Genomic DNA, 26,967 nt, shown 5'->3' with positions numbered 1-26,967 from the left:
CAGAATGATAAGCAAGCTCTTGCTGACTTTAAGGCTGCCTTTTTCCCTTTTCCCTACCCTCTCCCTTCCTCTCCCTGCTTTATTCCTCCCCTGACTCACATCTACATTCTTCATCCTCCAGGGGGAACTGATAACATTCCCCAGCATTTCAGGTCCCTTTTGCTTCTTGTTTCTTGCCAAAAGCTGGAGAAGCAAAGCAGCAGGTCAGGGAGGAAAAAGAGTTCAGAAGCAAAATATCTCACCATGCAGGCTTGAAAGCTGGCGGGTCTCAGATCCTGTGCCTGTGGTTTTCTTTACTGACTCTTAAAGGAGAAAGTCTTCCTCACTTTTTTTTGGTCTCAGTTTTCCTGTCTTCATAATGGGATTATTCGGGTTCAGCTGGTTATGGTTTGGGAAGCCGAATAATAACCTGTTGTTTAAATGAGGCTGAGTGTATTGTATGTTGCCAAAGGGCCCAGGAAGCAGTAGTGTAGTCCAAGAAATTATTCCCCAGCATTCTCTGCCGTGTGTGATGTTTGCAAGGGAGGCAAGGCAGCATATTTGGACACTCTGTGCAGTTCTCATCTAAGTGCTCTTTCCAATGGTTGGAGAAGATGTAGCGCTCCTAGAGATGCGAAGATCTGGAAAAAATGGGGGCTGTTGGTGTTGGGGTTTTTCCCCTGACGTTCTCCCCCCCCCCCCCATTCCCCTGAGCCATCACATCTCTGGCCTTTCCTGGTGCGATTGGACTACAACTCCCATCATTAATGCTTTTGAATACCAGTTGCTGGAAATCCCAGGAAAGGAAAGTGCTCTTGTGCACAAATCCTGCTTGTAAGTTTCCTACTAGGGCAGCTGTTGGCCACTGTGAGAAGAAGATGCTGGACTAAATGGGCCATTGGCCTGATGCAGCAGCAGGCATTTTTTATTTTCTTATCCCTGGCCATTGGGAATGCTAGCTGCTGGGATTTGGAGCCTCACAGCATCTGTATGCTCACAATATTGCTGTTGCCTGTAGTAACTTTATATATTATGTAGCTTATAAAAGTTGTTTTCATGTTACCTTTTATTGGCATCTCTCTGATTGTGGAAGGATGAAAGAGTAGGAGCCCCCCCCCCCCCGATGTTGTTGGTTTCTTTGTTGTTAGTAAGTATCTCTAGTTGCAGAGATCAAGGCTTCTGTCTCTTCACTTCCTGTGCCTCCCCTTAGTGCTTCCCCATTGTGGGTGCACACCTGACAGAGATTGGTGTGAGCTATGTATTCTGCCCTAGCTAGGCTTCCTGTGTTGAATGCAGAGGTTTTGTGCTTTTGACACCTTTTTAAAAATATTTCTGAGGCTTGCGGCTTTTGAATATCTTTTCTACCCACAGGGCACAGGTTGGCTAACTGGTTGTGGCGCCTTCTTTTTGGGTGGCTTTGGACAGTCACTGTCTTTCTATGGTACCTCCCAGTGTGATGAGGATAAAATGGAGCAGGGAAGAAGTATGTACGCCACCTTGAGCTCTTTGGATAAAAGATGGGATATTAATGTAATAATAATGCCCCAGGAAATCTATCTGATTAAGAATGGTCAAAAGGTTGGAGCAGCTCCCCTGAGATGAAATATTACATCATTTGGGGCTTTCAAGTTCAGAAAAAATGCAAGTAAAATTATGCATGGTGTGGATAAAGGGAGGTTTTCTCTTCTTCCTCTTTCATGATACTAGAAGTTGGGGACATCCATTGAACTGAATGTTGGAAGATTCAGGATAGACAAAAGAAAGTACTTATTCAGACCCCACCCCACCCCCTAACCCCCACCCCGGTGAGAAATAAAGACACAGTGACACAGGGTATTTGAGTTAATGGGTAGAATAAGGCCACAACTTTATTGGTTAGAGCAAGTGAGAGGTATTGCCTTAGGCATTGGACTCTCTAGCAAGCATGACTCCACCCTGCTCAACGGGGGGGGGGGGGGTTGTATCAGGTTAACACCCCAAGGAAGGAGCCTGTTGATGCAAATACAACTGAAAGCTCCCCCTGGTGTCACCGGGGTCGTGCCATGGCCCTAGCCACCAGCAGGGCGTCGGACAGGATCCACGACCGCTGGATCCCTTAAGGGGATACCCCTGTAAGAGGTGGGTTGGATGATGGCCACAACCAGTCCTCGAACACACCAGACAACTCCATATTCCAATGCCTAACCGCCAAATACTGAAAGAAGTTGTGATGAATTGCTACGAGGTAGGTGAAAAAACCAAGAGGCCGGTGCCAATTAGCCAATTGGATAAAAAACTCCTACCAGGCCCCTTTGGGCAACCAAAGGCGACCAACCGAAGTCCATAGCAAGGTCAAAGCAGACACCCTAAGGGAAGACCTAAAGGGAGGGTGGGCGGGAGATCCATTGAGGGGCAGCAGCAGAAGGGGCGATCCGGAGGCTGCCACGCTCTTTTCAAACAGGTAAACCCCGCCCACGAGCTGGCCCTATTGACCAGCCAAGGGCCTGAGCACGGCAGCAGGTATAGGTGGAGCAGGGGGCTGAACACGCCCCCCTGCTCGGTGCGTAGAGAGGGTACCGCCCGCAAAGTCCCCCCTCCCTGAAGAGGAGGGATCTTACTAGTAGGATATTCACTCCCCCAGGAGGCAGTGATGGCCACCAACTTGGATAGCTTTAAAAGAAGATTAGACAAATGCATGGCAGATAGGGCTGTCATTGGCTACTAGTCATGGCATGCTACTTTCTCCTTCCACTGTCAGAGGCACTGTACCTTTGAATACCAGTTAGGGGGTTGCACTTGGGACCTGCTGATGAGATTCCCAGAGGCATATGGTTGGCCACTGTGAGGACAGGATGTTGGACTAGATGGGCCCTTGGCCTGACCCAACAGAGTCCTAATTTGTCAAATAATTTTCTGGTCCTAGGAAAATGATTAGTCAAGGAGGGGCCAGTCAACTATGCCTCCACTAGAGGGCAGCAGCATGCTTAGCTGTAGGTAAGTTAAGTGAGATGCCTTTGAGATGCAAATGACTCCAAATCACCAAGGTTCTTTTGTGTAGGATTTAACCTTTTGAATTTGCCAGCTGTGGTGGCATTTTTGTGATGGGGCAGGAGGAGGTGTCACCTCCATATTTGATACACAGTTCATCTAATATTCTGTGGGGAGGGAGCACAAGTGAAGGGGAACATACATGTGCATGCTTCCTGCATGAGTTGGGTGTGAGGCAATATGGAGCCTGGGGTGGGAGGTGTTGCAAGGAAACTGGCCAATTTGTTATAAAGGTAAAGGGACCCCTGACCATTAGGTCCAGTCATGACCGACTCTGGGGTTGCGCGCTCATCTCGCATTATTGGCCGAGGGAGCCGGCGTACAGCTTCCAGGTCATGTGGCCAGCATGACAAAGCCACTTCTGGCGAACCAGAGCAGCGCGCATAAACGTCGTTTACCTTCCCGCTGTAGCGGTTCCTATTTATCTACTTGCATTTTGATGTGCTTTCGAACTGCTAGGTTGGCTGGAGCTGGGATCAAGCAACGGGAGCTCACCCCGTCACAGGGATTCGAACCGCCGACCTTCTGATCAGCAAGCCCTAGGCTCAGTGGTTTAACCACAGCGCCACCTGGGTCCCTGGGGATATGGAGCCTGGGGTGGGAGGTGTTGCAAGGAAACTGGCCAATTTGTTATACAAAGCCAGAAATGATCACCAAGAGTAGGTGGATGTGCCGGGAAGGCCCCCTCCCCCACAATTTTTGCTATGTTCCCTCTATTTTTGTCATGTTGGAGATGACAAACGAATTAAATTGCTTCATAAATGTAGGCTTGCTCTGACTTGTACTGGATCCCTTTTTGACCCCCCCTCCTTTTGTTCCTTGATATGATCACCATTTAGACTCTCTTTAAGAGCAGGGAGGTGGATATCGGAGGGAGCCTGCAGAGGATCTTCCCCAATCACATTTGACAAGCCACAGGGCTTGCCTCGATGGTGGCACGCCTTGCAATGCTAACATGAACCATCTGTGTGCATGTGTGTAAAGGGGAAAGTGGAGAAAGAGAGAGGGAAGAGTGCAAGAAAGGAAAACTGGCTGGTGGGGGAAGTGTTGCAGAAAGGGGTGGGCGGAAAAGGATCATAGACCAAGAGGAGAAAGAAAAAAGAGGTCAAGTCCTGGGAAATTAAATGTTCATAAATGTCGGGCCAAGCACTCTGGGAAAGTAGGCCAGAACCATTAAATCTCATTAAAGTTTCATACCTATCAGTGGCACTTCAGGCAGGCCTTGGACATTGCTTTAATTTGATGGGTGTTAAGGGAGAATTATCAAATAATTGTGGCAGCTGGGGACTCGCTTTTATCACATTACGTGGAAAGTACTTGCAGCTTTGTAGCATACATCAAAACTGGCTCCGGCAAGGTGTTATTGTTCTAAGGGTGAGTGGGTTTTCACAGAACCCTTTGCTTCCTCCTCTCCTCTCCCTCACCCTGACTGAACACTCACAGGTTTGGCTGGAGTGCAAGTCTATTCTGGCAGTTGTGGGGGTTGTTGCTTGCTGTTCACCCAGAGCTGAGTTTAAAGGTGAACAACTGATGGGAAGGAGTGAGCAGTAGAGGCTGGTTCATGATTAGGTCAAATGGAGCAATACCCCACCATCTTCAGCCCTGCTCTCAGCCAGCCCCCACTCATAGCTGCCAAGTTCTCCCTTTTTTTAAGGGAAATTCCATTATGCTGAATAGGCTTCCTCGCGAGAAAAGGGAAAACTTGGCAGCTATGCCCCCACTTGCTGGGAGCTTCAGGGGACTGAGACTTAGCCTGGTGAACTCATTGGGACCTTGGTGTGTCCAGGCCCTGGACCCCTCCCCAGACAGGACACAATGAGAATAAGGGTGGGCGGTGTAATTATAATATAATATAATATATTTATACCCCACCCATCTGGCTGGGTTTCCCCAGCTGCTCTGTCTGTGAGTTTTGGGATAGGTGGAGGTAAGTCAGTCTAATATTGTCTATATACTATCTCCAACCTGGTAAGCTCCCTTCAGACCTGGCCATCATAGCCATAGGTTGGACATAATGGGAGTTGTAGTTCAGCAAGCCATCTGGAAGGTAATAGTTTGGGGAAGGCTGGCTTATGCTGAGATGCTTCTAGATGGGATCTTAATGTTGCCAATATGTTGTTCATATATAACAAACAGGACATTGGCAACAGCTTTCTTTTTTTTAACTTACTGGATTTCCCCATAAATGGTTGTTGAAAGTGTTGGAATGCAACTTCTATTGAAGGCTGGTGGGTCTACATAGGGAGGAAGTAGCCAGAGATAGAGAGGAATTGTCCTTCAAATGTTAGATGGATACTCTGAGGGTTCCTGACCTCCTTGCCTACTCATCCCTTCTTTACCTTGGGAGAGGAGACATTTTTTGTATGTGTTTTGAGAACAAAGAGCAGGCATGACTCTGTGGCTGCACCTTTAGTTAGTTAGAGCTAGGAACTTTAGTATCAGGCATGAATGTATCTAATAAGCTTCGCTTTCTTATTTTCCTGAACTTGTGAATCTCAGTGTGATTACATACAAAGGTAAAGTGTGCTCATCCAGCAGGAATTCAGTGCTTAGTTCAACTTCTGCTGATGCATTTAAACTCCAGGTGCCATCAATGGTAAATCCGGCTTAAATGAGGGGTGGGGGGAACTACAGGCAGGCATTTTTATGACAACGATGCCATGTGGACACTGTGGAAAACATAAATGCACAAGAAGCACTGATTCTACAATTAAACACCCACCTGGAAGCCCCTTGAGTGGCCAGTGGCTCCTCTCCCAGGGCTGCATTCTGTTTTGGCGGTCTTGAGCCCTGCCCTGCCCTGCTTCCTAAGAAAAGGACCAGGCTGGACTAAGACAGCCTTTTTATCCCTTCCCTGTGGTGTGTAATATTCTGCAAACACAGAGAGCAGAAGCAGTTCCCTATGTTTCAACAGCATGTGTGTCGGATTTTGATGTTGTGGGGTTTTTTGGGTGGGGGCGGGGCAGGATCTCTGCACCTTGAAGTGGTTCTTCTTTTTCTCTCTTCCCCCATTTGTCATCCCCTGGAGAAGTCTGAACAAATTGAGGCAGGCTCCTGTCGCTCCTTAAATGCTGATGCTGAAGCTGCCAGTGGAGGGAATGGCTGACACATCTGGAAGGCCTTTAAAGCGCAGCAAAGCAAATTGCAGCCTGGAGCAACTGCAGTGGCCACGTGATGAGCTCCTGGCTGCAGATGGTCGGCTTGCCTGCTGGCTTTTATAGCATTACCCAGCATGGAAAAAGAGGCTTTTGCCCTCTACTTCGTTTTTGTTTTCTCTGTTTTCTCTAAAGGGTTGAAGGCAGGATGGGGGCCATAAAATCTAAAATCCTATTCTAGTCTTATGGAACTGCATTTTTTTCATGGTCAGAAAAAACAGACCTACGTAGTTGGTCTGTTATGACTGACGGTGACTCTTCAAGATCTTTCCATCCTCTGCCCTCACAAATCCAGGGGGTTTAACCAGTCACCTTTTATTCAAGCATCACGTTCATTCTTGCACTGAGTATTGGTAACCTAAATTTATAGATCTGAATTGAGGTCTCTCCCTGCCTCACCTCAGTTAAACACATTTACATGCATATGTCCTTTTTTGCATGCTGTGTTGGGATTCTGAGATCCAGGTGTTCAAGAGAGATCTCAGGTTAAATCATGGGCACCATCAGTGAAGAAGGTAGTAGGAATGATCTCTCCTCCTCTCTCTGCCTGAGGCTTTGGCCTGGACTAGAGGAACAAATGGAGGTCTGGGATAAGCAGATGAGAAAGAGATGGGAGTATCCCCAGCCCTGGTGCCAGTCTGTCCCAGATGCACTCAACCAGGCCAGTGGTCAGGGATTTTAGTTGTACTCCAGCAACACCTAAGGGCCCAAGGGCCCCCATCCCTTATCTAGGAAGCATGCAAGAGATGGATGAATGTCTCTGTTTCCCCAAAGACATTCCTTTGGGGGGACTTATAGCCCTTCAGGTGTTGCTGGACTCCCAACCACCCCAGCCACCATGGTCAGGGTTGATGGGAGCTGCAGTCCGGCAACATCTGTAGGGCATCAGGTTGGAGAAAGATCCTCTGGGTGTAAGGTTGTAACCTAGGCTCTGTCACTAACCCTCCCAATGCTGCTAAGATTACATTTGGCTCTTCCCCTTAAAAAAGAAAAGTGCAACCCCCCCCAAGTTTTCTTTTTTTGTGTGGGGCTAGTGAAGGAAGATGAAATGGACAGCAGAGCTGCAATCAGTGGGAGGGCCTCCTGGAAATGTCCCTAGTAAGCCTTGTCTTGTTTTTGGGTACGAACAACACCCCTGCGGTGTGCATTACTTTTCTCTCACACACTCTGTTCAACTGGCAGTGTGATCAGCTGCCATCTGGACACGCCTCTAATTGCAGCCAAAGCAGCCAAGTCTGAAGATGAGTTGCTTTAAAAACCCACCTTAATATATTTATGATTTTCAGTTTCATATATTTCAATAATTTTATAATCGTTTTAACATTTCAAAACTCGACTTCCTTCCCCCTCTTTCTGTGGTTCCTTAAATTTATATTTTCTGCATATTCCAAATTAACTTAATTTTCTCATTTATTCATCTACTTTAAATATATAACTCTTATAAAACTACAGGTTGTTACAATAATCCTGCCAATGTTCTTATCTGTGTACAGTTTATTTATTTATTTTATATATACGGTATTATTAATATAGCTGGCAAACAGACTGGCAGACTGAAATCCAAATGGGGCTTGGGAGAGCTTAGGTGCCATCTCATGGTACCTTGCAACGTGAGGATACTGCTAAGCCAGCCTTCTCCCCCCCCCCATACACCTGGTGCCCTCCAGTGGGGTTGATGGGAGTAGTGGTCCAAGAGATATGGAATGCACTAGGTTTGGGAAAGCTGGTCTAAATTTCCTTGACCCCCCTTAGGAGAGTTTCTCTTTTTAGATGTCTGCTGGCTTGCACTTGGTGGGAGAAGTTTTGGTTTTGTTACCCATTGAGAATTTCTGAGCTTGACTGTGTTGAAGGGGAGCTTGCAGGTAACATTTATGGCTGGATTTCTGTATGCACTACTGTACATGTTTCTCCTAACTCATTTTCCTGCTATGAGATTTTCTGTGGAACTTTTTGTGTTGATTTCCAAACTTGCCTCAACTTGAGACAGTTAAAAAAGCACAAGAGGATAACATGCGTCTGGTGCCCTATTGGTTTTTTCAGTGGATGTTTGAGCTGACCCTTGTTGGAACACCCCCCCTTTCTTTTTACAAGTAATAAGCTCCACTTTATTGAGGATTAGTGCCGAGTTGCTTGCTTGCTTTTATGAGATGATGGGACGTAAGGTTGTGTGTTGTTGAAAAGACAGGGCCAAGGGGAAGGGAGTGGAGCTGAGGTCTTATGAATTATTCACTCTCCCCTGATTTCGCATTATTCTCTCCCCGATACTTTTACAACCTGTCTGTAAATAAAAACATTCTCCATTATTTATAGGGACGGGCCTGAGCCTGTGTGTGGGATTTACTGTGGCTGTTACTAAGGGGCCCTGGTGTTGCTTTAATGGGGTGGGGGAGGAGAGGGGTGCACAAAGGGGTGGTGGTTTAGAGAAGTGCTTCCTTTTTAAAAGGGATGCTCTCAGACTTTGGTTCCTACACATTTGAAGGCTGGTCAAGGCAAAGTCAGTAGGAGAGACAAACATTTTACTGCTGCTTTTGCCATTAAATATCTAAATCTGCTTTTGGATTGGTTAGTGGGCATTCTGAAAAAGCTCTTACCTGGTTTAGAAATATTCCCAGTTTCCAATTAAGACACTTGGGTGTTCTAACATGCCCCCCACCCCCCAGTAACTTCAGACGTGAAATACTTCACTTCTGTGTGATTCACACAGGAGAGTTTTAACTATTGTTTTTGCCCTAGTTGTGCTGGGTAGGCAGTCAGGGCCTGGCTGGCGTCTTTTCTAATGCATGCCTGACTAAGGCTTGGGTTTCCCTTCCACGCCCTTCCCTGCTAAAATCCATGTCATGTATCCATCTAGGTGGTTTCTCTTCGAGGGGTCTATTTTGGGGCATTCCCGGGGGCTGCTTTTAATTTGTGGTTCCTCCTCTGCTTCCTTGAAGCCCCGTAATGGTGTTTAAATAACCCTGAGTGGTAAGGGCTAATGGAAGACTGAATCATTCTACATGGCCCCTGTGGTTAGCCTGTGGCTTTTCTCTCAAGGCATGCTGGGTAGAAGAGATGGCCAGGCTTGGATATGAGCAGAAATATGGACATGATAAACTTGAATCTTTTTCAACTGTACAAATAAGAATGGAACTCTCAGTTTGGTATCTGAGGATGATAATAAAAATAATAAAGGTTCAGAAGCTAATGTTGAAGTTTGCATATGAATAAAAAATAGCATGGGGCCTGCACCGTAATGGAGAAGGGTAGACTTTAATCAGTTGATGATAATTTTTTTATAAAGAAATGACAACACAAGATAGTTGTCTTTATCTGTGCTGTGATGAAACTGGTAACACCTCATGGGAAAACCCATCATTAGTTTTCAGTGGAATAGTTTCAAGTGGTTGCATCTTGGCTACTCCATTGTGGTACCATTTCTTTGTTAAAGCAAGTTGTATAATCTCCTAGTTCATTTCACGGTCAGTCATGCTTATTTTGTATAAACCCATGGAGAGCCAGATGCCTTTTGACATTTCATCATCTATTAGTGCATGTCATCTTCAGACTCATGGTCTTGAAAAGCCTTTGGTCTGCTGAGATACCCACTTCATCAGGCTCCTTCCTCAGCTGTCACCTGGCAGCATCTATTCCATCAGACTATGGCAAGGCCTCTCCATCAGCTTTGCTCCACCAGGCTCCTGCTCAGCTGCCATTTGTGCACATCAACTCTGTCACGCTATAGGAGAGGGAGAGAGGCAGGACTGCAGAGCCTCTCTGTCAGCTCTGCTGACAGAGCAGCAACTTTTGGCTGCTCCTTTTCAAATCATCCCATCCCAGTTGCTCATGAGGACAACTTCCTTTAAAAAGCAACAACAGGTGACTGAGGTTTTTTTCCTCCTCTCTCCCAATCCCTTTTCCTCATATGTTGTGTCTTTCAGATTGTAAGCCTTAGGGCAGGGGCTGTCTTATCAGTGCCTTTTCAGCTGGATAAAAATGCTGTGAATGAAAAGCCACAGGTTAGGAAGAAGGTTTCTTTTTCCAATGACACCCTGCAGTCCTCAGCACAGCTTCAACAAGAGCCTTGCTTTCACCATGCTACATCTCCAGCTGTGCAGACACACTAGAGAAGCCGAGGAGCCAGAGAGAGCAGAGCCCTGCTGGTTGGCTTAGCTTGCGGCTTCCTTAAGGTGCTTTCTCTGAGCTTGGCGTTTGACAGCTTTACTGGCATGCGGGCCAAGCTGGAAGCATTGTGGGCTATTTACAGTGTTGAGGCCATGACTTTGTGATCAGACAGTTGACATAAATCCACATGATGGATCAGTTATCACTTCATTGAGCTGGTGGCAGATCCATTGAAGGCTGGGCAATAACATACTGTTTCCTGGCTTTGCCCAGTGCTGGGATACATTAAATACTCTTTATTTATGACCGACTGTTGTTGCACTGTGGGCTGGAGAATGCAGCTTTTGCAACTATCATCTAATTTTATGATGAACATTAAAGCCGGGCCTATAATTTGCACCTTTTTATTCATTAGACATCGGAACAGCCATAAGTCAAGAATGCCCAGGGATTTAGATGCAGATCCAGAAGATAAACTATTGACAAGCCAGATGTATTTTTACATTAGTGTGCCTTTACAATAGTTTATGTGGAGAGTGGAATATAAATTGCATTATTAAATATGAACCGCTCTTGTAACCCACTAGCTTTGCTTCCTGATGGGAAAGGAGCCTGTCTTTTTCTAAAGTCATTGGGATGGGGAGCCAACTACTGAATTTCTCAAGGTGATCCCCCCCTTATGCACCCCCCCCGAAACCTCTCACTGTACCAGTATTAATTTAAGATTGACCTTTCATTATGACTGAAGTAATTACTGGCAAACAGGAGTTTCCTTCCATCCCTGAAGCTTTCAGCTAACACACTCAGCCTGCTGGGTGTCCAGGTAGTCTGCCGGGATAGTTCTGCACCTCAGTTGCAAGAACTCCTGTGAGTACTTGGAGCTTGATTACTTGGGAAAGCTCCCCCATTGAGTTATAGGTCACACACCATATGCAGCTGATAACTTACAGGCCTCTGGATCAGGGTGCATCAGCATATTTGCCAGCCCCTAGAATTCTTCACCGCAACACGCACACCCAATTTTGAGATGAGGACACTGACATTCACTTCAATAGATAACATTCTCTTACTAATCAGGAAAACGTAATTCAACCAGCGTTATGCAGTACATAAGCAAATGATTTTCAATTTAACCAGCAACTTCTTGTTCATGGTATGCACAGTTTGCAAGGCTGGGAGGGCAGGGAAGATAGAAAGTTGAGATGATAGGTATGAACTGCAACAAAACTTCATAATACTCAAATCCCATGAATCTTTCCCCACAGTGTGTGTGTGTGTGTGTCCCTAAGCAACTGCTGGAAGCTGTCTCTTGCAGGCTGTTTTTGCTTAAGTGTCTCACTCTCCCCCATAGATTGCAGTTTCCTATAGCTGCTTTGGGTTAAAGCAAAACTCAAATGATTTATTCCTGCCATGGATTGTCTGGTGAAGTTTGACCTCCATTCCTAAGTAGTTGAGGAGGAATCGCTCTGGTTGTACAGCACTTGATGGAATGGTGAGGTGGGCTCTCCCTCTCCCCTTTGGTTATGGGGCAAGCTGTTGCTCACCTGCCCTCCTGCATCTGCTGCTTGAAGTAGCTTCTGCTGATCCATTTCCAGCCTCCAGATGCAGGAAGGGGAAAGCAAGAGGAAAGAGCCTATTGTTACCTAGAATCTTGTTCATTTATTCGTTTGAATTGTGCTTTTCTCTTGGCTGTATCTGGGATTTCTCCCTTTCCTGTCCTGCTTCAGGGTATAAGGATGCCAGGAGTCAGAGTTCACTTACAGGGTGATCCAGAGAATAAGGTCAGGTCAAACAAAACAGGAAAAGTCCAGTAGTAGTCTGAGATTCTGTGCGCACAGGGTAGTAAGGTTGTCAGCAAAGAGGCAAGGTAGGTCAAGGAGCTGGAATAAGGAAGTTGTTACCGCATAAGAACATAAGGTGAGCCTGCTGTGTCAGGTCAATGGCCCATCTAGTCTATATTTCTATTCTGTCAGTGGCAAACAAGATGCTGTAATGGGAAGTCTGCAAGAAAGACCTGAGCACAGCAGCCCCCTCCCCACTTGTGATTCCCACCTACTGGTATTCAGAAGCATTACTGTAATCTACAGTGGAGGGAGATCAGTAGTAGCTCTTGGTAGCCTCACCTTCAAAAAGATGCTTTTGAAATCTTCCGTGCATTTTGCATCCAGATTGTGTCTTGTCGCACACGTGTTGAGAGGTGTACCACAGTCTGGACCTCACGATGGAGCAATAAGATGCCCACTTGCCAGGCATTCAATGCTCCTGTTCTCTCCCCTCAGCTACCCACTAATAGCCAACAAAGAACAGCCAGGTGAGTCGGCTCAGATACTTATCTGTGCGTCTCCAGGCGTCATTGATATTCCCTTGCTGGTGGCGCCGTCTTTCTTAGAGGGCATTGAGTTTGCACTTAGTATGCAGTTGAAAGTGTGATGATGATGGCTTCTTGGAGATTACCGTAGGGGTGGGTGGGCGGGGGTAGGACGAGTGGGGAGAGAGGAAGAAATGAAACACAAAATGAACTGAAGGCCTGGGAGCACACCTGCTTCTCTGCAGCCGCAGCCGCCACACTGTCTCCCTAGGATAACATTCTGTAATGAGGCCTCTGATGCAGCCATTACTATCAGTTTTATTTGACTCAAGCTCCATGGCTGATGGCTCGGAGCATCAGAGAATATTTGGGGAGCAGCTGCCTTCCTCTGTGTGTGCATTGGTGGACACAGAGAGAGCAGAGAAGAGGGTGCACAGTGCACATCCTATCAAGCACAAGCCTAGAAGACAGGATAAGATGACTTGAGTATATGCTGAGCCTCTTCCCGGGGGGGGGGGGTTGTTGTTCACACAAAAGCTCCTTGCTTTCCTACTACTCATGGAAGTGAGGCAGGGTTCTACTGCCGCCTTTCAACAGCCTAAGAATCCCTGCAGATTTGCAAAAGGAATGTCAGGTCATCATGCTCTTCCATGAGTTATTGGCTTCTGGGTTTGGGAAAGGCAGTGAATATACAGGTTTGGCCAGCCTGCACAATAGTTGTGTGTACCAGCTGTGTATGCACAGCACAGTGGTTCTCTTAAAGGCAGGAGAACCACATACATTTTTGCTTGGTCTTTTTTGTTTGCTACCTGGGCTTTTAATCCTCTTGCTCCAGGAGACTGCAGACAAATCACTGTATTTTTTAATCTTATATATCTGTTTTAAAAGAGTGCTCACGTGCACACACAAAACTAATTTTAAAAATCAATGCAACAGATTCAAAAAACATTCCCCCCACGTGTTGGCGATCAAGCCATGGGTGCAAAACCTGAAGTCTGAACATGCTCAGCAGCCTGTGTTCCATTTAGAGCCCTGCTTAGAGCCTGAAATGCTCAGCCTGACATTAACAGCTGATGCCCAGTGGTATGCTAGCCTTTTAGCCTTCCCCCTCCCATCATTTCCTTCCTGCTGTGGCCCCAACAGCCCCAGGCAGTGACGGGTTAAATGCTTTTGTTTCCGAGGTAATACAGTTTATATGATGGGCATGAATAAAAGATGATCGTGCCTGGGTAGCTGTCAGGCTTGTGTTTTTCCTCTGTATATAAAGGCTTCTACTGTTGCTTGACAGTAAAAGACTATGTTTGGGAGGGGGGGATTCTCAAAGGAGCTAAATAAATAAGGGGTGCTTATTTTTACACCAGGAAAGGCTGCTGGGAAGAGAGAAAGCTGCTTGTTTATCTCTCTGAAATCATGGCCTTTGCTGGTGTTTCACTTAGAAAGGATTTGCATGTGTGCTAATCATTCACCTAGCTGGACGCTTTGCCCTTCCCTGTAAGCAGCTATCATGGTGTTATCAGGACTTGCAAATCCGGTGCAAATATTGGCCCTGTGTGGATGCTTTTTTAAAAAAAAAACAAAGCAAAAGAAGAAGAAACACTACCTGCACAGACACACCCTTTGGCATCTGGCCACCAGTGCCCGGGCCAGCGAGTGTTAGCTGGCAGGTGCTGGCCAGGGTGAGACAGCAACTCCCATTTTAGTGGTGTTTCAAAAGATGGTTGCCCCTGCAAGGGAGCCAGTTCTTCTTGGGAAGCACATGGGACGTTACAGGCAGAGCTGTGCCGTTTGTGTGGGTCCTGGTGAAATATCAGGATGAGGCATTTAGGTCAGTGCTGAAACTGCATTGGAAGTGAGATCCTGCTCTGTGGAAGAAGGATATTTAGGTCTGCATCTGTTTAATTGCGTAATTGCAAAAACAAAACAAAACAAAACAAAAACCCCGCACCTCGATTTTCATGTGAAGAGGCAAGTGGCTAAAGGGCAAGAGTCAAAGCATGTCTCCAGGTGGCTTTAATTTGACAAAGCAGGTGAATGTTGCTCATGCATAATTCTGCCATCCAGATGTGCAGCTTTCAGCTAGAAGATGTTATGCTTTCTGCTTTGTTTTTGAATCCTTAGTGCAGAGGTTTTCAACCTTTTTGAGTCCACGGCTCCCTTGACCAGTGGCTGAGGAAACCCAGCCAGATGGGTGGGGTATAAATAATAAATATTATTATTATTATTATTATTATTATTATTATTATTATTATTAACCAATTACACTATTTCTGTGTCACTCCTGTGGAGCTCAGGAGCCCAGTCATGTTATGCCTTGCCTGCAAAGCTGGCAGCCTCTCACCCTTTTTCAAACACCCTCCCTTGTGGAGTGTTCCCTCAGCATCCTCTCCTCTCCCCTCTCCTTGGGATTCCTCTAGGCAACCACAGTTGCCGCACCTGGTCTCTGAGGTGCCCCCCATGCCCCAAAGAGAGGTGCCTCCTCACACTGCCCCACAGGGAAGCACCCCCTGGCTGGCCACAGAGGCACCATTTGCCCGAGGAGCTTGTGGCCCAGGCTGCTGCAACAAACAGTTGTGCAAGCCTTTAGGAGGCAGAGACTGCAAGAGGGCATCAGAGAAGGGAGGGAAGGAAAGAGGAACAGAGGCTAGTGTTGCCCACGGCACCCTTGACCATAATTCAAGGCACCCCACTGCCTTAGTGTGTATGTGTGTTTGGTGTGGGGGGAGTTCTCCCTCTGCCATGCTTCCCCCACCCTAATCTTTCTATGCAGCCATGAGAGCTAGAAACTTCTCTGAACAATAGTAAAAGCTGTGTTCCCAAGAGAGCCTCAGAGCCACTCAGTGGTGCACCACACAGTTGGTGCACCACACAGTTCTCTCCCTGCAGGTTAAAAATAAATAAATGAGCAGGTGGGAGAAAGAAAGGTGAGCAGAGAGGTAATGAATGGAATGGTTTGTTTTCTGCAAAGGTATGAAAACAGTCCATTGCAATAACCAAATTAGTGGAGGGGTGGCAGCAGAGGAGGCTGTCACCCCTCCACCTTCCTTTCCAGAGCCGAGTTCTCTGTGGGGCTGGAAGAAGTATTTTGTTCAGATTTCTAAAACTGGGGTTTTTATCCTCTTGAGTTTGGGGCAGCAAACCAAATAAGACTAAATAATTACTTCAGATTTGCAGGGGGCAGCGTGACTTTTCCAGGCACCCTGTGGAAGTTGATATTGACTCCCACACACACTTTCTAGTCATGAGCATTGCATCTTGGATGGGGTGGGGGAGTGGGACAATCTCATGGCCCTTAAGAAATGTAGGAAGCTGCCTTGCACAGAGGAACATTTGGTTCATCTATCCCAGTATTATTTCCACTGGGTGGCTGCAGATCCCCAGGGTTTTAGGCAGGATGTCTTTTCAAGCTCTACCTGTAAATGGCAGGGATAGAACCTGGCACCTTTTGCATGCAGATGCTCTATCACTGATCTATGACCCCTTTCCCAGAGTTTGCCTTATGTGTGTACCCGAAAGCAGCAAACCAGTCCTGCACCTGGTTTGTGCTTGGAATGAAGAAATTGTCATTAGAGTGGGGTGGGGACAATTCTTTGGGCAGCTGACCTCGCTGTGTGACGGAATGAGCAAGAAAACTCAACTCTCCATTCCTCTTGCTTTCCCCCTCTCTATGTTATCCCCACCCCCCAGTGCCAAAATCCTGGATCCCTCCCGGAGCACTCTAGAGCAGGCTCCGAGTAATTATTCTGAGCAGGCTGTGTGCAAACACCTGCTTCGTTTGTCCCTGAGAATCTCTAATCTTCCCTTCCCGCACACTAACAGGCAGTCTGGTTCCGCACGCCTTGCGCAGCCGCCAGATGCTCCCGCCCGTATCCGGCTATCATTTCTCTAGTGGAGTGTAACAGGGAAGAGCGCTGGGTGCCTCTCTCTCCACTTGTCTCTGCGCATCTGTCACTCGCTGCTGCTGCCGTCAATAGAAAAATCACCACCCCACCGAGTCATGCATATGGAACGTGAGATGGACAGAATTATTTATACTGGTGCATGTTGGGGTTCTACATTAGCCCCCCCTTTCCTTTTTAGGGTCTGGAGAGGCAGCCTTGACATGGAACATGCCCCCCACCCTCATGTAAAAGTGATCCAGCCAATTTACAAAGGCATGAGAAGCACATTCAGGATCTCTAACCTGTTCAGGTGTAACTAATCTCTGTGAAAGTCAAGTATGCACACTTTCTTGAAATGCTTCTCTGACTGGAGCAGGTCAAAGTCCAAATTGTCCAGTCCGGCATTTTTGCAATAATAGTGCATTAGTGGTGTGTTTGTTCTGGACTGTCTATGGATCATTCTGTTTTATTAGTTGTCCTGTGATGCTTCCCCAATGTTACTGCATCATTGCCATCTGGCAGGGCACTATTGTGCGATAGAGCAATGAAACTAGGATCAAGAAACCCCCACCCAGAACATTTCTGGTCTGAAGACTTAACAAGATTTTAGCAGGGAACTGCAGTACATGCAAACAAAGCAGTATGTCCACCCTAAAACTGTTGCAGTCTTCCCTTACTTTATACTCCAGAACAGTCATATAGGGAAGAATAATTTTCAAGCTCTGTTGCGAACATGGTTTAGATTTTGGAAAAGGAACAGAGAAACAAAGACCAAGGCATCTTTTCCTCTTTGCCCTACTCCAGCTCAAGGGCTTCATTCCCTTTTGAGGAGGGAGAGCTGTATGCCAGTAGTGGGTGTTGACAGAGACAAAGTGGATGGAGTAATGGATTAGGCTCTTGCCTCTCACACATTTGGCTACATTCAAGCCACACACTCAGGGTTTTACACCTGCACAGCCTGCTGTAGGTCATCTAGTGAGCAAGAGGCATCATCACAATGCAAGGAAGCATTCCAGCCAGGCAGAAGCATTTGAGGAAAGTGTGGAGCTGTGCAGCTGGTGAGCTGTGTGACCTAAGGAGACACCTGAAGGCTGGATAGAAGTTTGACTCTCAGGCCTGAGGTCCTGCACCTCTGGCCTACCATGACTGGCAGAGGCTTTCCAGGATTTTGCCCCAGAGCCCTACCCGGTGATACTGGGGGGTCGAACCAAGAACCTTCGGCTTAGCAAGGTCTATCTCTGAATTATCCTCCCCTTCCTTTCAGTAATGGGTATTCAATGGACAAATATCCTCACCTGGATAAGGCTTCTTCCTGGGTTCCCAATCTTGCTGGCTGGCTACAGGCTAGGTTTAGCTATGGAAATCTGAGAACTTTATGCTGGTGTCCTCATGCCAACTCCTTGGGGCAGTGTGTAAACCTTGCTAGCTCCATTGCAACTGTTTGTGTGGTTTTGCTGTGTGTTTGTGTATGGCACGTGGGCTGGTGTCCTGCAGACTAAATGCTTACACTGAGAGGCCATCTCAACACTAAAAGAAGTTGCTGGTGATTCAAGTCAAGATGATGAGAGATGATGAATCAAGGTGCTACATTGTGGGGGGTAGGTGAGTGACAGAATTTAATTTTAGAGTGGGTGATGGCAGTTGTCAAGAGTCTGCTTTTCTAAGAACACAGAGAGAGCCTGCTAGATCAGACAAATGACCCATCTAGACTAGAATCTTGGTATCACAGTGGCCAACCAGTTCCCAGAAACTGGGATTCAGAGGCATACTGCCCCAGGCAGTAGAGGTAGAACACAGCCATAGTGGCTAGCAGCCATTTCCTAGATCTATCCATTGTCTCCTAAGTCCTTGCTTTCATTTTTGACTTTGTAGTGCTGCCCTGTAGTGTTCTAGACTAGAGCCTAGACCAGGGGTCCTCAAACTAAGGCCCGGGGGCCGGATGCGGCCCAATCGCCTTCTAAATCCGGCCCACAGATGGTCCGGGAATCAGCATGTTTTTACATGAGTAGAATGTGTCATTTTATTTAAAACGCATCTCTGGGTTATTTGTGGGGCATAGGAATTTGTTCATTACTTTTTTCAAAATATAGTCCAGCCCCCCACAAAGTCTGAGGGACGGTGGACCGGCTCACAGCTGAAATAGGTTGCTGATCCCTGGCCTAGACCTAAGGAATAGCACACTAGCAGTTCAATATTTTTTATCCACAGTTTCAAGCACCCTTGAGATCATACACTTAACTAGCTCGTCCAGTTGACCCATATGTCCCCATGGCAAGGATGCATCCAGGCTGGAGATGACCCCAATTAGTAAATTGCCATTACCACTCACTAGACCCGGCCTTCTCTGCTCTAGGAGTGAATTGCACCACCTTCCCTCAATCTTGCTGCATCTTTAGCAGCAGCAAGTGCAGGATCACAGCTTCCTGCCAGTGCTATTCTGGTCTTTGGACTGATGTTGCTATGCTTGAACCTCCTGCATGTTATGGAAGACCCTTTGGGAAATGATGTGGATTTTCATAATCAACAGAAGTATTAAGATGTCTTGGAGATGAGAGGTGTAGTGGATGCCATGCCAGCCCTTTCACAGGCACAGATCTGTGAAAGTGAACAGGACAGGAATGGTAAATTCCTATCTGGTCCAGTTGTTAAATGAGCCAGTAGTTGTGTTAAGGGAAGAGACTATCTGGGGTGGCTTTGTGGAACCTTCCTACATCCAAAGGGGGAACCAAAAGTGGCTGTGCTTTGCACAATAAGCAGCAAGCTGGTGTTTGTTGGGTAGGTCCTCTGGTTTTGACACCTCCTTTGTAAACTAACATGTGCAAGCTTAAAAATTTTGTTCCCAAATCCTGAATTGAGCCCATTCCCCTCTTTTGTAGAAGGAAGAAAAAGACTGTTCTAAGAGACATTATTTGTGCAGGTGTACTAAGAGACATTATTTGTGCAGGTGTACTAAGTTTCTACAGTAAGGGAGGAATAAAGGTTCTCCTCCAATAATGGAGGATCTGGATTAGGAAATCTGAGCAGCCCCCTTGAGACACAAGGGATAAGCAGACTCCAGGCTTGTTGAACCTTTTTTTTTTAATTAGACCCTCAGTGTCTACCAACCCAAGCCACATGCAAAAAACCGCAGAATTAAATACCTTTGTACTTCTGAGCATACTTCAAGCCTAGGATTTTGTTTTCAGTACCAGAGCTGAACTGAGCTCACAATCCTTTCACACTGAAAATCTGTTCCTGGTTGGTTTCCTTCACTTCGGCACCCTGATTTACATGGGGAAAGTTGTTGCTGTTGTGAAACGTAGCTCCCCTTACACAGAGTAAGGGTATTGGTCCATTTACCGTAGCTGAGTATTGTCTACACTGCATAGCAGCTACTCTCCAGGATTTCTGACCAGAGTTTCTCCCAGCACTACCTGAATATGTCATTGGGGACTGAATCTGGGACCTTTGCATGCAAAGCAGGTGCTCTCCCACTGAACTATTCTCCATTGGGTCTCGGAAACCTTTGCTGATTTACTACAATAAGCTGGTGTTGATGATTATCATTATTTGAATTTATATCCTGCCTTTCCTCCTAAAAGAGCTCAGGATCTACAAGTAGACCCCAATCTCCCTTCTGTTCACCCCCTGACCTAATCTACCACCTCGTTGTCCTGCATAAGTAGAGTGAAGTGAACTGTACCAGATCAGACTACAGGTGTCAATTTGTCAAGTTTGTTTGCTCCCCCCCCAAATCTCCCTCCATGTAAAAAAAAAAGCTAGCAGAGCTGGGGTGGAGCAGACCCTCGCAAGTGTCCCTGTTTTCCAGGAATGCCCCTCATTTAGAGAAGCCGTCCTGGTTTCTGATTTGATCCTGGGATGTCCCACTTTTCCTTAGGATGTCCATATTTTTGCTGGAGAAATATTGGAGAGTATGGAGTTATCCAACCCCCGGGCCATCTGAAGGCAATTCTTATAGGGAAGGTTTTTTAAATGTTTAATGTTCTGTTATGTTTTTATATACGGTATGTTGCTAGCTGCCCAGAATGGTTGGGGCATCCCAGTAATATGTGTGGGGTATAATAGTAAAATTATCCTGATTTTCATTGGAGAAATGTTGGAGGGTATGGTGGAATCTTTCTGCCTCTTGGGCTACTTTTCCAATAACTAGGAGGTGTTTTCATGTTTTTGCTTTTAAAAGATAGGAAATGCAGGCCGAAATGGTACAGTCCACCTCATTCTCTTGCAGATGGGCATCCAACATTGATGCTCCTAAGCTTGCCTTCCTGGGCAACTACAAACCACCTGCATTCATTGGTAGAAGGTAGACAGCATTTTGTCGTTCCCTGCTAGATTGTGGTTTCCTGGACTTGGAACCTGCTGCTATCTGCTGAGTCTCTCAGTATTTTGGAAGCATCTCCTAGGTACTCTGCTGGCATGAAGGGTTTTTTTTCTTTTTTGGGGGGGGGGGTTGCACAATTGGATATATCTTGGTCCTTGTATGTAGAAAGCAGAGAGTTGACTATAGTTTCCAAAGTAAAGTACTCTGCAGAGGAGAGAAGTAGGCAAGAGTTTTTGGATTGGAGACATACTGTATATGGAGTGTCATTTTTTATTTTTATTTTTATGTGCAATTCTGCCTCCAAGGAAGCTACATGCAATTTGTGGGGCTTCTTTGGGGGCATTTTTGGAGGGGATCTTTTTTTACTGTGCTTGCCACTGGGCTGGGTTGACAGATGTTCTTTGCATGCAAGGAAAGGGGTTCGGGTTAGTTTACTCGAACAAATGGAGAAGTGGGGGCAGGAAGAGTATTGTGGGTGCCTTTTTGCTGGCATGGGCGAGCCACACACCCGGCCCCCTTCTCTCTCCTTCTCCCTCTCTCTCTCCTCCTGACAGCTTTATCAAGCCTCCAGACTTCCAAATTCCATTGTTCCTGACATCTGTTTCGGTAAGTGATTAATTGCAATTAGTGAACAGTTTGAAAGCCCGTGGAAGAATATTCAGCAGAAAACTCGTCAAGATTAATGAGTGGTGGCAGTTGTCAGAAGGGCTGCCGCGCTGCCTTGCTGTCGCAGCGAACTGAAGGTGGAAGCCGGCTTGGCAGGAACAGGGACTTGGCACTGAGGTAACACCTCCTCCCTGTTCCTGTAGATCCCCCCTCCCTTTCCTGCCTTTTGCTCTTCCTCCCAACTCACCCCTCCCCTTCTTGGAACAACATGGCCGGGGTGATTTTTCAATGGGATGCATGAATTACCCGCTAATGTGCTATTAATAAAGCGCTCTGGAGCTTCACCCAGATTAGGCCCTAAGTCATGCAGAATGAATTTTAATGAGTCAAAAATACACTCTCATTAGCCACTGTATAATCCCAGCAAGAAAGAGGGTTGAGCCTGCATAAAGGGGGCATTGCCATCTTAATTTGTTTGCCCATGCAGGGGAGGAGGAGGGCTGTGCATTAAAATCTCCACTTCCTGACAATAGGCTCTGTGTCTTGGAGATGCCTCACTATTTCAACGAATGCAAAGGGCACCAGGAAGTAGAAGCACTCCACATTCATGGGCAGGTGCCCTGATTTGGCAACAGCTTTGCACAATTCATGGACATCCTTCAGGTTAGCCAAACACATAACTAGGGCTTTAGTTTTTTGGGAGTGGGGAGGTGATTGGAGGTGGACCAAAGGGAGATTCTTTAGTGGTTGCAAGGAGAAGGGGAGGGAGCTGCAAAACTCTCTTTTCCTGGGAGTGTGACATCTGCTTTTGCAAACTTGTTTTGAACCAGGATGGGGGTCAGTGCAGATGAACCAACCCAGCGACATGGGCTGCAGGGAGGTGACTTTTGGCCTCTGAGCAGATGGCTCCTATGCCTGCCTCCATCTTGGGGCTGCCGCACCCATGAAATTTCCCATTAGCAGGCCGCAGCTCAGGCGTCACGGCCTCCTCACCATTTGCTGTCTCCTGCCGCCATCTGATTGCTGGACTGTGACCGCCTGCTTGCCCTCTTCAAGTGTCTGGTGCCTCCCCTGGGGATGCCGGCCAGGCAGGTGGGGGCTGTCCAAGTCAGAGGTTTTGGAAAGGGGGGAAATCCAGCTGGGCAGAAAAGAGCTATTCCTGGCTTGCTTGCAAATTGTCTTTCAGGGACAGGGTTCTGGCAGTCGGGAACATGAGGCTAAATGGAGTTTCTTCCCCTCTTCCATGTTCCCATTTCTCTCTGCCTCACCAAATCTCAACTCCTTCTAAGAGGAGAGATAGATGAAATGAGCCAAATGAATTTCCCCAACTGTACGCCCCAAAAGATTATTATAATTTTACTTCTAAAAGGCAGAGAAGAAATCCTTTACCCACCTTTAGAGGGGGAATAGCAACAAGAAGTCCCTCGTATGAGGTTTCCATGGGGATTAAATGTACTATATAATTCATAAGGAATGATTATAGAAGTAACTTGCATGATCCACTGGAAATGATTCTTTTGCCAGCCTTGTTGGGTCTTGTTGAGGAGCCTGAACACGAATTGGGTGCCATCTGCAGTAATGTTGGATGGAGAAAGTGGTCTGTCGGTTTGTGCCCATTGTAAATTTGTGTCTTTGTTCCATCAAAGTAAACTGTCCCTCCTTAGCTGCCTGCAACCCCCCCCCTTACCATTTCGAACCTGTAGAGGCAAACAATCCTTTAATGTTGTTTGTCATCATTATTAGGCTATCACTATGTGATGGTAAACCTGAGCAACTTTCCATTGGGGGAGGTTGCTTAAAACAAAGTGGGACTTGAACCCAGGACCACCCCTGTTCTCAGATTCCATGCCAATTGCCTGGCTCAAAAACAAATGCAGAAACCTGAGTTGTCAGCAAACAAGGTGAGCATTTTTGTCCTGGCTTAGCATTCATGTCCAAACATGAATTTGGCCGTCTGGATGTTTTCCTATATGCAGACACAATATAGCTATATATTTTTAACTTGGGCATTGTCAGACAAATCCCAGTAGAATATCCAGCTTCTGCTGGCGTTCTCTCTCCACCCCTTTCTACTGTTTGAACCTCTCTTGGGAGGCGAAGCATTCAGCAATTTTTAAACGTCAAGTTATCTCTTACTACTGGAGCAGTGAGCCTGTGGCCCTCCAGATATTGTTGTATTCCAAATCCCATCATCCCTGACCCTTGGGCCATGCTGAATATGATTGATGAGAGTCAGACCGTAACAACATCTGGAGGGCCATGGGTTGCACTCCTTAAGAAGAGCAGAAGAGGCTGCTGAATCAGGCCAAAGGCTGTCTAGTCCAGCATTCTGTTCTCACAGTAGTAAGCCAGAAGCCTATGGGAGACCCACAAACAGGACTCGAACATGAGAGCACTCTCCCCTCCTGTGGCTTCCAGAAACTGGTAGACAGAAGCATTACTGGCTCTGCTGTCCTACCATTATGGTATTCTCCCTTATGATGCAGTCCTATATATGTCTACTTGGAAGTAAGTCCCATTGACTCAAGAGGACATAATCCAAGTGGCAATAGGGTTGCAAACTTTGTAACTATCATATGCATTTCAATGTAATAAGTGAACTGAGTTAGTTCTACACAGAGTAGACCCATCAAATGTAATGGCCATGACTAATTTAGTTCCATGTAACATTTCATTGTATACAAACCTGAATTAATCAGCCTGGGCCAAGGTGTCTGTATGTGTGCAATAAAAAAAAACACATGGGCAAAAGGTTTGCAGTCAACATGTGAAAATTGTGCAAATGTGCAGGTCTCGGCTCCCCCTTCTTCCCCTGACTCCAAGCAAAAAAGCTGAGAGATGGCTCTATCTAGTGCTAGACAAGGAGATAGCTGCTCCTCCCTCCAGCCGTGGCTTGTCATGGCCTCTTTGATTTATTGCTTCTATTCTAGCCTCTAAAAAAGAAACTGCCCCCTGAGGTTGGAAGCCAAAGGTCAGGGGGCAGCAGAGGTTGCAGCAGTTCAAAAGTCATTGGGGGCTCTTTGTTGGCATCTGGGATAATGAGTCAGGAAAGGCTGTTTGCTGGGATATGGCTGATAATGAATGTGCTTGGGAGAAAGAGGCGAGAGGCGATGGAGGGGGAGGAGGGGTCATGCACGCTAGTCCCCCAGGTGATGCGCTCTCCATTAGGCCATTAGCCACATGTACGTGTCTGTCTGTCTGTCTGTCTGTATTCAGGGGGTGGGTTTGGGACCAGCCTTCCCTTGACACCATCTGCCTGGGATGGGGGACGGTTAAGGAAGGAGGAGGAGGAGGCAGCGAAGCACTGAAGTGCTCTGATGCTCCGGCTGTGTTTGCCGCTTGCTTGCACACAGATGGCGGTGGGTTTGGAGAGGTAGAGTGTGTACTTTTTGTTCCAAGGAGCTTTTGGGGGAGAGAAAAATAATCTAGAAAGAAAAAAGAAGCATGAGCAAGGGGGAGGGAAGGAGAATCTGAGGGGTGGAGAGGAGGGGAAGGAGAAGCACCATCAGCAGCGGGTGGAATCTCTGAATTCTCTAGTTACAGTCAGCAACTATCTCCACGCCAGCCAAGGTGGTGAGGGAGACGTCAGATGTTTTCCATCACTTCCTGTTCAGAGATGCATGACCCAGCCTCCACTGCACATCTCAAATGCACTACTTCAGTTGGGATGTGTGTGTGTGGTCTTGTGGTCTAGTCACTTACTGATCATTTTATGTGCCTATCAGCTCCCAAATGAGACTTCTTGAAGGCAACTTTGGCCTTTGGCCTTCTCACCAGATCAGGAGTTTGAGAATATATCCTAATTGGACATTCCTGGGAGGAGGCTTAGGGGGGCTCCCACTTTGGGAGAAAGGAGCAGCTTTCTTTGTCTGTGTGTGTAGTATTCTGCACAAAGGTGGAATCTGGTGCTTAATGCTGAATTTGATTTCACATGAATCCCAGGCTTTGTTTTGCTCATTTTGAAGTTAAGCACCTAGATCTCATTCCACTAGAGCAGGGATAGGGATTCTATGGCTCTCCACATTTTTTTGACCTACAACTCCCATCAGCCCCAGCTCGCATGGTCAACAATCAAGGGTGATAGGAGTTGTAGTCCAGCAACATCTGGAGGGCTGCAGGTTTCCCCATCCCCCATCTAGAGGAATGCATTGGCCATGTCTGCTAAAGGCTCACTCAGAAACTGAATGAAACTCTTGAAGACGAAAGCTATCAGTGGGTGGAACTTTTATTTGCTCCCACCACCATGCAGCCCTGCTTCAGCCCCTAATCTGAGCAGCTTTTTAGTTTTCAGTGTACCTGTTTTTTAAATCGGATGGCTTGAAATGCAGAATAAATGTGTGCAAAGGGGGGAAATGCATGCTGTGCCTAGTTGAGTAACAGGACATACTGGTATGTAAAAGTGAAAGTGCCCAACTTTGTAGAATAATTACAAATATTTGGGTGGATGGTTACATGGAGAGCAGCAGTCCCCAACTGGGGTGCCCTGCAGATGCTTTGGGCCAGAAATCTCATCAGCTCATGAGCATAGCCAAGGGGGGCAGGGGGCAGCTACTCAACTAAATCAAGCAAGTCAATAAAAACACTGGTAATTAACTAACTGAGGTTGTGGCCCCCTTAATATGAAATCTGCCCCCCCCACATAAATCCTGCCTATGCCCATGCATCAGCTCTGACCAGTGGCCATGCTGGCTGTGCCCGGTTAGCACCAGGTTGGGGAAGATAGCAATATGTAGACAATGTATTAGCGTGCTGGGGCTAAGAGGTAGGGGTGCGTGTGGGTGTGTATACACTCTCACTGGAGACATATTATGTAACAGCATATGTTCTAGGGCAGATTGCTTTAGGTTGTTGCATACTGTTACATGGACAAAGACAGCTTAGCATAGCATCCTGTCTTGTGCGTTTGGGGTGCCTTTTTGCAAGCTCCCTTCCTGTCTCTCCTTGGCTCTAGATTTCTAACCCCTCTCTTAATTAAGCCCCCGCTGAGCTTCTCTTGCTTCTGTGGTTGTGACGCATTCTGCATCATGCTGAGATTGCTGCCTGGGGTGCTGCTCCTGCCCTCTCTCCCTTCTCTGCATCCAGCAATACCTGACTAATCAGGTGTGTTCTCTCTTCCCCACCCCCACCCCAAATGGCTGAAATACACAGTTTGAATCTCCCTCCTCTTTCCCAGTGGCTTCTGTGTGCCTTTCTCCTCATGTCACCCCTTCCCACCCCATACATAGCCTTTTGGCCAAGCCTATCAGGAGGCTTGGCTGCTGCCTGCTCCCGAGCAGAGAGCTTGCCACGCAGGGCAATTTAAGGACAGGAAGCAGGTGTTCTAGCAGCGGTGGCTGTTGGCATGCCAACAGGGGGGCGAGGGCTGCTTCCTAGCCAGCGCTTGTCACCTGCTTACTCCATAAAGCAAGTTCCATGTGTGCAGCATCCCGTAGGTGTTCATGAGCAGCAAAATGCTAGCCTGCATTAGAGGGCTTAGCCTTTGCACAAGTCTTGTCAAGGCGTTTGAATTATTGCTGCTCAGCAGGTAGCTTTCCCCCCTCCCCTCCCCAGGGCTTTCCTGGCGGGGGCAAGTTGGAGCGGTCAGCTCCAGCT

General features: G+C 46.9%; 1 protein-coding gene across 4 annotated transcripts in view; it reads left to right on the top strand.

Moving 5' to 3' along the window:
• The window catches only part of GSE1 (Gse1 coiled-coil protein), a 389,184-nt gene that overhangs the window by 147,354 nt on the left and 214,863 nt on the right, over positions 1-26,967 (top strand). The gene's annotated exons all lie outside the window — the stretch shown is intronic.

This window comes from Zootoca vivipara, chromosome 6 (assembly GCF_965207765.1).
Source record: "Zootoca vivipara chromosome 6, rZooViv2.hap1.1, whole genome shotgun sequence".
NCBI classification, from domain to species: domain Eukaryota; kingdom Metazoa; phylum Chordata; class Lepidosauria; order Squamata; family Lacertidae; genus Zootoca; species Zootoca vivipara.
This window is presented reverse-complemented; position numbering and strand designations above follow the sequence as displayed.